This window comes from Psammomys obesus, unplaced genomic scaffold (genome assembly GCF_907164565.1).
Source record: "Psammomys obesus unplaced genomic scaffold, mPsaObe1.curated_primary_1811, whole genome shotgun sequence".
In the NCBI taxonomy this organism is placed as follows: Eukaryota; Metazoa; Chordata; class Mammalia; order Rodentia; family Muridae; genus Psammomys; species Psammomys obesus.
In genome coordinates this window covers 5379248-5388962 of record NW_026586662.1, presented here as the reverse complement: position 1 = coordinate 5388962, position 9715 = coordinate 5379248, and positions in this window count along the sequence as shown.

Here is a 9715-nt window from a genome sequence, read left to right as displayed (position 1 = left end):
TCCTTTCCTTTGGGTGTTCCAAATTTGTGGAGTACAGGTCTTACAAGTAAGACCAAATGATTTTTTTTTTCTTCAGTGTTGTTATGTCCCCCTTTTTGCTTCTAATTTTATTAATTCTCTCGTCTTTTAGTTTGGATAAGCGTTTGTCTATATTGTTGACTCTCTCAAAGAACCAACTCTTTGATTCATTGATTCTTTGTATTGGTCTCTTTGTTTCTATTTTATTGATTTCAGCCCTCAGTTCGATTATTTCCTCCTGTCTACTCCTCTTGAGTGTGTTTGCCTCTTTTTGTTCTAGAGCTTTCAGATGTGCTATTAAGTTGCTAGTATGAGAGCTCTCCAATTTCTTTATGAAGGTATTTATTGCGATGAACAATAGCACAGCTATTAGCACAGCTTTCCCTCTTAGCACAGCTTTCATTGTGTCACTTAAGTTTGACTTTGTTATAGATTCATTTTCATTGAATTAGAGGAAGTCTTCAATTTCTTTCTTATTTTGATCTTGACTCAGCAGTCATTTGGTAGGGAATTGTTCAGTTTCACTGAGTTTGTAGGCTTTCTGTTGTTTCTGTTCTTGTTGAAATCCAGCTTCAATCCATGGTAGTCTGGTAGGATCCCTGGGTTATCTACTGAAACTTGCTTTGTGACTGAGTATGTGGTCAGTTTTAGAGAAGACTCTGTGACATGGTATATTCTTTTGTCTTTTCGGTAAAATTTTTTGTAGGTATCTTGTTGGGGGGTTGTTTTAATGCTGACCCTCAAGATCTGATTGCACCTATCCTTGTTTTGTAAACCTGTCTAAGTCATTATACCTGACTGGTTGATTTAACAGCCTATACCTAGGCAGGACAGAATGAGATAGACGTGGCTAAGTTTCCCGGGCTTTGGGTTCAAGAGAATTACAGAACACTGACAGACAGGAAGAGAGGAAGGAGGAGGATAGAAATGAGAGATGCTAATGACCAATGGTTGTTATTTCCTGTTATTTTGGTGGTGGTGGTTGTGGTGGTAGCGTGTGTGTGTGTAGTGTGTGTGTGTGTGTGTGTGTGTGTTTCCCTTTTTTGGTTTAGCAGGTGTAAGATTATTTATTGCTTGTGTTTTCAAGGGTGTAGTTAACCTTTTTGGGTTGGAGTTTTCCTTCTAGAACCTTCTGTAGGGCAGGGTTTGTGGATAGATATTGTTTAAATTTGGCTTTGTCATGGAATATCCTGTTTTCTCCTATGGTGATTGAAAGTTTTATTGGGTGCAGTAGTCTGGGCTGGAATTAGTGGTCTCTTAAGAGTTTACAGGACATCTGTCCAGGCCCTTTTGGCTTTTAGAGTATCTGCTGAGAAGTCAGGTGTAATTTTAATAAGTCTATTTTTATATGCTACTTAGCCTTTTTCCCTTGCAGTTTTTAATATTCTGTCTTTTTTCTGTATGTTTAGTATTTTGATTATTATGTGGTGTGCAGACTTTCTTCTCTGGTCCAGTTCTAGACATAATTTAATTCTGTCTGGGTCCTTTTTTGTATAATACATAGTATTCAATATGGCCTTATGCTCTTTGAGTACATTTTAAGACCTCTAGAGGTGTTGAATTATGTAAGAAAATTAAACCACAGAATCAGACTCTAGAAGTTGTGATCCAGTCTGATTGCCCAACTCCAGCTGTACTGAGTTTTCATTCTCACCTCTTTGCAATTTGTTTCCCTGAAGGTTGTGATTCATGCAAGAACATCCTACCCCCTAACAACTAAGGATGAATACTTTTAAAAATATTTCTTGGCCATTTTTTTTTTCAGACAACTTGGTGCAGTTCCATGGCCACTTTTTTTTCCTTTTTTTTTTTTTTTTTTTTAATCTTTGCTTTTGTTTTCGTTGTTGCTGTTTTTTGTTTTGTTTTGTTGCTTGGTTGGTTTTTGTTTGCTTAGCTGTTTTTTTTTTTTTTTTTTTTTTGGTTGTTTTTGTTTTTTTGGTTTTGATTTTAGACAAGTGTCACTATGTATCCGTGACTGTCCTAAAACTCACTCTGTAGATCAGGCTGGTGTCAAACTCACAGAGATTTCCCTCCCTCTGCCACCAAGCGCTGAAACTAAAAGGATTCACCACTACAACTGGCCCTTAGCCCACATTTAGTTGGAGACTATTTTGGGTTTGTTTTTGTTTTTTGGTTTTTTTTATTCCCTTTAATATAAGTCATTCAGTGTCCCACTCTGTGTCTGACCAAACATCTTCCCAACTTGCTGATCAAACCTTTGGACTCCTTAATTCAGCAGACCACTAGCTTCCACTAACCCCAAAGCTAAGAATGATTAGGTATCATCTGAAACCTGTAGCGGAATTTTCTCTACTCTTTTGCAGACCAGATGGCTGCCAAATATACTACCAATGTGTTTGGAAATTGCCCATATTAATGACTTTCTTTTGTTCTATGATGATAAATTTTCATGCCACTACTTCCACATTAGAACACATCATTCAGGACCTGAATCCTTGATTCTTGCCCATGGTCACTGAGAATAAACCATTTCTTATTCCCTTTGAGGTCAGGGTTGTATTTTTCATTAATAGAGTAAGTCAGGAAATGGCAGATGGACCAAAGAAATGTTGTTATACTGTGAAAGTATTTTTTAAGTACAAACATTGCATTACAAATCCCACTCTCCCAAAAAAGTTTGTGTGTGTGTGTGTGTGTGTGTGTGTGTGTGTGTGTGTGTGTGTGTATAAAATGCACAAATTTATTTTACATGTATGAGTGTTTTGTATGCATGTGTAAATGTGTATTATGGGCAAACCAGGTCCCAGGGGAGGTCAGAAGAAGGTACCAGATTCCCTGGAACTGAAATTATGGATGATTGTGAGCCCTGTCTGGGTGCTGGAAACAGTACCCAGGACCTTTCCAAGAGCAACAAGGGCTCTTAACCACCAGCCCCTGGCTTTTCTTTTTGGTGTGTTAGTCTAGTACCTGAATAATTCATCTGGGAAGTTTGTTAAAAGGGTAGACACCTGGATCCATCTCCCGCAGAACTAGTGAAGGTCTGGATCAGAAATGGAATCTGAATCTTTAGCAATCCTCATCCCCTACCACACCCCACACCCAGGATTCAGACACTTTTAAGAATAGACCTAAATACAAATGATATCCTATAGTTCCTAACAGATTTCGCTCCCAAGTTGTAAAGAGTGTGGCAGCGATCAGCAGTGCCTCCCCATCTCTGTAGCAACTAGTCTTATAATAAACAGCCAAATGGTCCAGGATAACATGTAAGTTGTTTAGGTTTTTTGTGGTTCTTTGCTTTTCATAAATGTAAATATCAGCTTTGTAAGTGCATGTGCATGTGCATGCATGCATTTTAAGTATAAAGTATTACTCTAAGAGGAAAAGGAGAAGGAAAACTAAGACAAAAGAAAAAATTCAGAGGACTCTACACTGGTGAGTTTACAGGCCTCTGGTAAAAAATTGTCTATTCTTTCCCAAAATTAAATCTAATCCACACTCTGAGACAAAATAAGTACTAGCATACTGTGTAGGGAAGATAGAATACACTTATAGGCAAAATATGTAAATCACCACTCATCTTTTCAGACAGTCTTGGAGAAGCAGAAGTTTTTTTTATAATAGTTTTGTATAACATGTGCCTCTTTGTACAAATTTTATAATGATCTGGTAAAGAACCCAACATACTAGAATTTTAATATGCAGTTAGGTGAGTGTAAACTGTTTCTTTCTATTGTCACTAAATTTGGAGGTATTCATATACAAAATGTTTACTTTGCATCCTCTGACTTGTATATGATACTTTTCTTGGAACTATTTTGCTTGAGATAGTATTATGAAAGACTAAAACAAACAGCTGAGGTGTGTATAACATATCAAAGAAAACCTGGATGCCAGGTTCTCCCAGCACCTTTCAGTCCCTATTGCTTGGTATGGCTGGCATACCCCCTCTATCCTGTACTCCCCAGCCCAGTGGCTGGACTGTCCCTTCCCCAGAGGCTCTTCCCTATATAACTCAACCATTTTGGTTACACACCTCTTTTGTGCCTTTGGTTTCCTGGCTGCTGCATCTAGTTCCCCTCTCTGCTCTCTCTTTTACTCTGACCCTCTCCTCATGTGGCTCAGGGCCATGACCACTCTGGACTCTTTCATGTTTCTCTGTCTCTGGCAATGCTCTTCCTTTTATCTGCAATAATCTTTCTCCTCCACTAGACCTAGTTGCAGCTATGTCCTTTCCTTTTCCTTTTTATTTTTTTTCATTCAGTTCTCTTTCTTGATATGATATCTTGAATAATTCATTTTCTAAACTTTAACCTATTATTTCTCTTCCACGAATGACTGATGATGTCTTTAAAGTAACCACACTATTCAAATGTTGTTTAAGGGAAATGCAATGTCTTTGAACTAAAGTCTGTTTTTGTTTTATTTAGTGTTTTTGTTTCACATACTGGAAAGTGACTGGTTTCTGTGATTTGATTGCAGGCAAATGGTGGGATCTAGAAAAGATCATCCTGAGTGAGGTATTCCAGAAGCAGAGAGACACATATGGTATATACTCACTTATAAGTGGATATTAAACATATAATATGAGATAATCATACTAAAATCTGAACACCTAAGGAAGCTAATGAAGGAGGACCCTGGGTAAGATGCTCAATCTTCATTCAGAAAAGCAAATGAGATGGATATCTGAAGAGGGAGAAAACAGGGAACAGGACAGGAGTCGTCACAGAGGGCCTCTGAAAGACTACCCAGCAGGGTATCAGAGCATATACTGAGATGCATAGCCAAACTTTGGGCAGAGCACAGGGAATCTTATGAAAGAAGGAGATAGAAAGACCTAGAGGGAACAAGAACTCCACAAGGGTAGCAACAGAACCAAAAATCTGTGTCTTCTGAGACTGATACCCCATCCAAGGACCATGCATGGAGATAACCTAGAACTCCTGCACAGATGTAGCCCATGGCATCTCAGTCTCCAAGTGGGTCCCATAGTAAGGGGAACAGGGACTGTCTCTGACATGAACCCAGTAGCTGGCTCTTTGATCATCTCCCACTGAGGGGGGAACAGCATTACCAGTCCACAGAGGAAGACAAAGAAGCCAGTCCTAATGAGACCTGATAGACAATGGTCAGATGGAAGGGGAGGAGGACCTCCCCTATCATTGGACTGGGGGAGGGGCATAGGTGAAGAGAAGGGAGGGAGAGTGGAATTGGAAGGGGATGGGGGAGAGAGCTACAGCTTGGATACAAACTGAACAAACTATAACTAATAAAAAAATAAAAAAAAGAAATAGTTATATGTGTGCCTTAAAATTAACAATAAAGAATTTCTAAAATTGTTCTTTATAGAGAGAAATTAAATTTTCTTTGAAAATTGTTAGCAGCACCAATGGCTTCTTTCTTTAAAAAAAAAATAAACTATTGAATCTTAGATGTTGAGATCACTGTATTTCAGGCTTATGGCTTCCCTTTGAACAGATGTTCAAGTCAGACTTTTTCTAAGACAGTGGGTCTCAACCTTCCTAATGCTGCAATCCTTCAATATAGTTCCTCATGTTGTGGTGACCCCACACCATAAAATTATTTTCATTGCTACTTCATAACCAATTTTGCTACTTTTATGAACTAGTATGGTTCATAGCATAACTATCTGTGTTTTCTGATGGTTTAGGAGACCCCGGTGAAAGGGTTGTTCAACCTCTAAGGGGTCGTGACCCACAGCTTGAAATCCTGTGCTCTAAGTGTTATACTAGAGATTTTATTCAAGATGGCCGTGGCCACCAGCACCCAAGAAACTGCAGAACAGCTCAAAGGAGACTGAGAGATCCACAAAGGCTCTGAGGTGAGACATGGTGGCAGAGAAGGAGTCTGCTGAGCTTGGACTATCTCCAGCACATGGGACGATGTGTTTGAAAAACTGACTCGGGATATTGGAAGAAAAGATGGTGGAGCAGAGCCACATGCGGAAGAGTGATGAGATAGACACATGCTGGTGACAGGTATAGGAGTGATATGAGAACAAGGCCACAGCAAACAAAGAAGCATGTTGCTGAGTAGGCCAAGACTTTGGACTGCTGTTAGGCACAGGACAGCAGGCCCAACGTGAAGCCACCTCTACAGCAGCTCAAGCTGCTTACTGTGCTTGAAGGAAGGATGGCATGGGGCTGCAGAGCTGCCTGTGGGCTGTAAGCACTGCAGTGAGCCTCAGGGCAGCCAGCACTGAGGGCAGAGAAGTGTGCAAAGGCCTGGAGGTCTTCTGGATGATGCCCTGATGCCCTGATGCACTTCCCAGATGCAAGATCTCCCTGACTCTGGACAACAACAGGATATCCAAGACAAGTCTCGGTGATAGTCCAGTATTTATGGTGCTTTAGAAACCAGAAACCTTGAACCAGACCAATGACTGTTAGCTAGTCCCACTAGCCAGCTTCTAGGTTACCTAGCAACCTCTGACATCATTAACTGCCACCATCAGGTGGGAGTCTTTGACTGGCCTGGAAATCAAAATTCTCCGTGGGCTTTTCCTGTGCGCCCAGCCATGGAGGCTCAACCGGCACAAGCAACACAGACACTCTCGGCCTTCGAACTTCTTGGCCTGGCAGAGGACAGATGGCTCCTAGATTCAGTGATCACACCAAGCCCAGGGTAATGCTGCAGGATGTCTGCTTAAATGTCATACTTTTAAGCAGTGGTCACATTGCCAACTTCTGTTAAGGGAGGCTTCCCATGCCTCGTCAGTCCTCTTCATGTATAGGGAAACAGGCCTTAAGCCTCACGCTAGAGCTGCTTCTGTCAGGTCTAGACACAGCCCACCTTGTTACCAGACTCAAAAAACAATTAGCTCCTGACTCCAAGGTTATTCACCACATTGGTTCATTAGTCCATTCATTAACTAGTTAAAATACTAAGTACTTTATCTCTTATTTAGATAGGCAAACAGGTTTGTCTTACAGACTTCATGGTAAAAGATATGCAGGACTCAGGTATAACTTATTGCTATTTCTTTAACAAAAACAAAAGACAAATAACAACAAAACACAACTTACTTTACAGTGAGTGCTCCCAGCAATCTCACCTATGTAGCATGTTAAGTAATTGGATAAAAGCCCTAAGGATACAAAAACTTAAGTCATGAGGACCTAAGAAATTATTTTAGGGTCCAAAAAGGTGACTGAAGATATACAAAATAAAATCCAGTTTCTTCCTGTTGCTATGCTACTTTTGTATTAAAAATGTTCAGAGCTTTGACATTAATCACTGGAACTCTGATTTATCAATCCACTATCATAGTTTCAAACTCAGGATTTTAAATTTCCTTTAGTTTGTCTTTTAAGTATAGACTTAACAGTTGTGTTTCATTGTGTTAAAAATCAAGATCAAGCGAGCTTTTCCCTTTTGCTCCACAGGTTTCTGCCTTCCCTAAGCTCAGCTCAGAAATGTTCATGCTTTTAACCCAAGACTCTTTCCCAAGTTTCTGCTATATTATAACTCAAAAATATGTCTACTGCCTATCCCACAATGTGTATTTCACTACAGCAATGCTAACATGACTGAAGTTTGTCTCCTTTGTAAACTTAAAAGGTTCTTGTAAGCTAGAGGAAATTCACCCTAATCCATCTCCCATGGGTCAAATGGATGCCAGATTAGTACTGCCAATCAGCAGCCTAAGTTTCCCACCTATCTCCTATTTCAGAGGTTGGGATTCCTCCCCCATTCCCTGGTTTTGGAACTCCCCTCCCCTCAACTACTAAGACTATGGGCCTAAAACTATTCAAACATATGCCTAAAATTTTTTTTCTCCCTAACCTACCCTTCTTATGCCCTTGTCTATGTTCTAGTAGCCTGTCATGCCCAGCTGTTTTCTACATTCAACACAGCACCAAAGCAGTTATACACAGGTGCTGCCGTCTAACCCTGCAGACTTAACAGTCAGCAAGATCTGCATTTTCTTTCCTAGCCACAGATGGTCTCACAGATCCTGAACAGCCAAGTAGATAGCTTGCTCTTCCTGGACTTGGCCAACATTATAGCTTTTTGCCCATTTTTGCCCCAATGTCAACAGGAAGCAACCAAAGATGACTGTTTACTCCACTCTAATCCATTTATTATCAAGAGAAAATTGGGATGTTGTGCCTCAGCTCCAGGTTCTCCCAGCATCCCTCGGTCCCTACCTGCTGCTGTGTGTGGCTGGTATACTCACTCTCTATCCTCAACTTCCCAGGGCAGAAGCTTCCCCTCCTCCTCAACCATATAATCTGGACATTGATTTTCTGTATCCATTCCTCAACTGAGGGACATCTGGGTTGTTTCCAGATTCTGGCTATTATGAATAAAGCTCTACGAACATGGTTGAGCAAATGTCCTTATTGTATACTTGAGCATCTTTTAGACATATGCCCAGGAGTGGTATAGCTGGATCTTGAGGTAGTGCTATTCCTAATGTCTGAGAAAGCACCAGATTTATTTCCAAAGTGATTGTACAAGTTTACATACCCACCAACAATGGAGGAAGGTTCCCACTTCTCCACATCCTCTCCAGTATGTGTTCTTACTTGAGTTTTTGATCTTAGCTATTCTGATGGGTGTAAGGTGAAATCTCTGGGTCGTTTTGATTTCCATTTCCCTGATAGTTAAGGATGTTGAGCATGTGTTTATCTGCCCTTCAATATTCCTCTATTGAGAATTCTGTTTAGCTCTGTACCCCGTTTTTTAATTAGATTTTTAGATATGTTGCTGTTTAACTTCTTGAGTTCTTTATGTATTCTGGATACTAGCCCTTTGTCAGATACAGGGTAGGTGAAGATCCTTTCCCAATCTGTAGGCTGTTTTGTTCTGACAATAGCGTCCTTTGCTTTACAGAAGCTTTTCAGTTTCATAAGGTCCCATTTTTGTGCTCTTGGTTTTTCTCTCTCTCCACTCCTCAATTCATTTTAACTTTTAACTTTATTAACTTTATTCATTTACTTTACCTCTTTCAATTAAACAGAAAGGGAGGAATGCTAGTTCAGACCAGTTGCTGTCTTTCAGGTTGCCTAGCACCCAGTGACATCATCTGCCACTGACAGGTGCCACGTCAGGCCATTGGTAAAGAAGCCACCCTCTCTATCACACTCTATCACACACTTTTTTATTCTCTACCTGTCTTACTTCCATCTCCCCACTCTTCTGTCTCTCTCTCTCTCTTTCTCTCTCTGCCTGTCTCCCTCTACCTTCATGGCTCTGTTTTCACCATTCCTTCCCTTCCCACTTTTCTCCACAATAAACCCCACTTTATACCGAATATGTTGTGTGGCATATAATGACTCATATATCATAACAATGACTCCTTTTAGTATTTGCATGTAAAGCTGTTTGAGCAATACACACACACATATATACTGAGTAACGCACTGCAGTTTGCAATGCCACTTCCATGAATAAATGTGCGATGGAGAGGTAGGAAAGCTGACTGACAGGGGCAGTACACACAGTGGAGAGGCAAAACTAGAGACTCTGTTACAGCAGCACCAACAGGTGTGGGAGCATGGCTGTGGTGGACAAGGGAGCATGTCCTTGCTAAGTAGGGCTGGCAGAATGGTGTCTAGGTGAAGAACAGTTCATTTTCTGTACTGGTCCATGCTGCTTCCAGAGGCCATGTTGGTGTCCATGCTCCCTGCTGCAGCCTGGGGCCCATGTGAGAACCATGGTCGAGGCTGCCATAGGGGACCATTTTGAGGTCTGTGTGGCATAATGC